The 2,322-nt window shown below is 41.0% G+C and overlaps 1 non-coding gene across 1 annotated transcript; it reads right to left on the reverse strand.

The window, feature by feature from the left end:
- Window positions 1–352: 352 nt before the first annotated feature.
- LOC148549367 (small nucleolar RNA R71) lies at window positions 353–460 on the reverse strand. The gene has a single exon (XR_015898934.1). It is a non-coding gene; the product is annotated as a small nucleolar RNA R71 (small nucleolar RNA).
- Window positions 461–2,322: the final 1,862 nt, after the last annotated feature.

Genomic DNA, 2,322 nt, shown 5'->3' on the forward strand with positions numbered 1-2,322 from the left:
CTTTACTGCACCTAATTCCAATTTACATGGAAGAAGCATCTCCATCCCTACCATTGGAGCAAACAATTTTGAGCTTAAACCTCAATTAGTTTCTCTGATGCAACAAAACTGCAAGTTTCATGGACTTCCATCTGAAGATCCTTTTCAGTTCTTAACTGAATTCTTGTAGATATGTGATACTGTTAAGACTAATGGAGTAGATCCTGAAGTCTACAGGCTCATGCTTTTCCCTTTTGCTGTGAGAGACAGAGCTAGAATATGGTTGGACTCTCAACCTAAGGATAGCCTGAACTCTTGGGATAAGCTGGTCAAGGCTTTCTTAGCCAAGTTCTTTCCTCCTCAAAAGCTGAGTAAGCTTAGAGTGGATGTTCGAACTTTCAGACAAAAAGAAGGAGAATCCCTCTATGAAGCTTGGGAGAGATACAAGGAACTGACCAAAAAGTGTCCTTCTGACATGCTTTCAGAATGGACCATCCTGGATATATTCTATAATGATCTATCTGAATTAGCTAAAATGTCATTGGATACTTCTGCAGGTGGATCCATTCACCTAAAGAAAATGCCTGCAGAAGCTCAAGAACTTATTGACATGGTTGCTAATAACCAGTTCATGTACACTTCTGAGAGGAATCCTGTGAGTAATGGGACGCCTCAGAAGAAGGGAGTTCTTGAAATTGATACTCTGAATGCCATATTGGCCCAGAATAAAATATTGACTCAGCACGTCAATATGATTTCTCAGAGTCTGAATGGAATGCAAGCTGCATCCAACAGCACTCAAGAGGCATCTTCTGAAGAAGAAGCTTATGATCTTGAGAACCCTGCAATAGTAGAGGTGAATTACATGGGTGAACCATATGGAAACACCTATAATTCCTCATGGAGAAATCATCCAAATCTCTCATGGAAGGATCAACAAAAGCCTCAACAAGGCTTTAATAATGGTGGAAGAAACAGGTTTAGCAATAGCAAGCCTTTTCCATCATCCACTCAGCAACAGACAGCGAACTCTGAACAAAATACCTCTAATTTAGCAAACTTAGTCTCTGATCTATCTAAGGCCACTCTGAGTTTCATGAATGAAACAAGGTCCTCCATTAGAAATTTGGAGGCACAAGTCGGCCAGCTGAGTAAGAAGATCACTGAAACCCCTCCTAGTGCTTTCCCAAGCAATACAGAAGAAAATCCAAAAGGAGAGTGCAAGGCCATTGATATAACCATCATGGCCGAATCCAAAGAGGATGGGGAGGACGTGAATCCCAAGGAGGAAGACCTCCTGGGACGTCCAGTGATCAACAAGGAGTTTCCCTCTGAGGAACCAAAGGAATCTGAGACTTATCTAGAGACCATAGAGATTCCATTGAACCTCCTTATGCCATTCATGAGCTCTGAAGAGTATTCTTCTTCTGAAGAGAATGAAGATGTTATTGAAGAGCAAGTTGCCAAGTTCCTTGGTGCAATCATGAAGCTGAATGGCAATTTATTTGGTAATGAGACTTGGGGAGATGAACCTCCCCTGTTCACCAATGAACTAAATGCATTGGATCAACTGAGATTGCCTCAGAAGAAACAGGATCTTGGAAAGTTTCTAATACCTTGTACCATAGGCACCATGACCTTTGAGAAGGCTCTATGTGACCTGGGGTCAGGAATAAACCTCATGCCACTCTCTATAATGGAGAAACTGGGAATCTTTGAGGTGCAAGCTGCCAGAATCTCATTAGAGATGGCAGACAACTCAAGAAAAAAGGCTTATGGACAAGTAGAGGACGTGTTAGTAAAGGTTGAAGGCCTTTACATCCCTGCTGATTTCATAATCCTGGATACTGGGAAGGATGAGGATGAATCCATCATTCTTGGAAGATCCTTCCTAGCCACAGCAAGAGCTGTGATTGATGTTGATAGAGGTGAACTAGTCCTTCAATTGAATGAGGACTCCCTTGTGTTTAAAACTCAAGGACATCCTTCTGTAAACATGGAAAAGAGGCACAGTAAGCTTCTCTCAAAACAGAGTCATACAGAGCCCCCACAATCAAACTCTAAGTTTGGTGTTGAACTCCCATATCCAAACTCTAAGTTTGGTGTTGGAAAGTTTCAACAATGCTCTGAACATCTGTGAGGCTCCATGAGAGCCCACTGTCAAGCTATTGACATTAAAGAAGCGCTTGTTGGGAGGCAACCCAATTTTTATTTATCTAATTTTATTTTTATTTTATTGTTCTTTCATGTTTTATTAGGTTCATGATCATGTGGAGTCACAAAATAAATAGAAAAATCAAAAACAGAATCAAAAACAGCAGAAGAAAAATCACACCCTGGAGG

This window comes from Arachis ipaensis, chromosome B8 (genome assembly GCF_059453495.1).
Source record: "Arachis ipaensis isolate K30076 ecotype BB chromosome B8, ASM5945349v1, whole genome shotgun sequence".
Classification (NCBI taxonomy): Eukaryota; Viridiplantae; Streptophyta; class Magnoliopsida; order Fabales; family Fabaceae; genus Arachis; species Arachis ipaensis.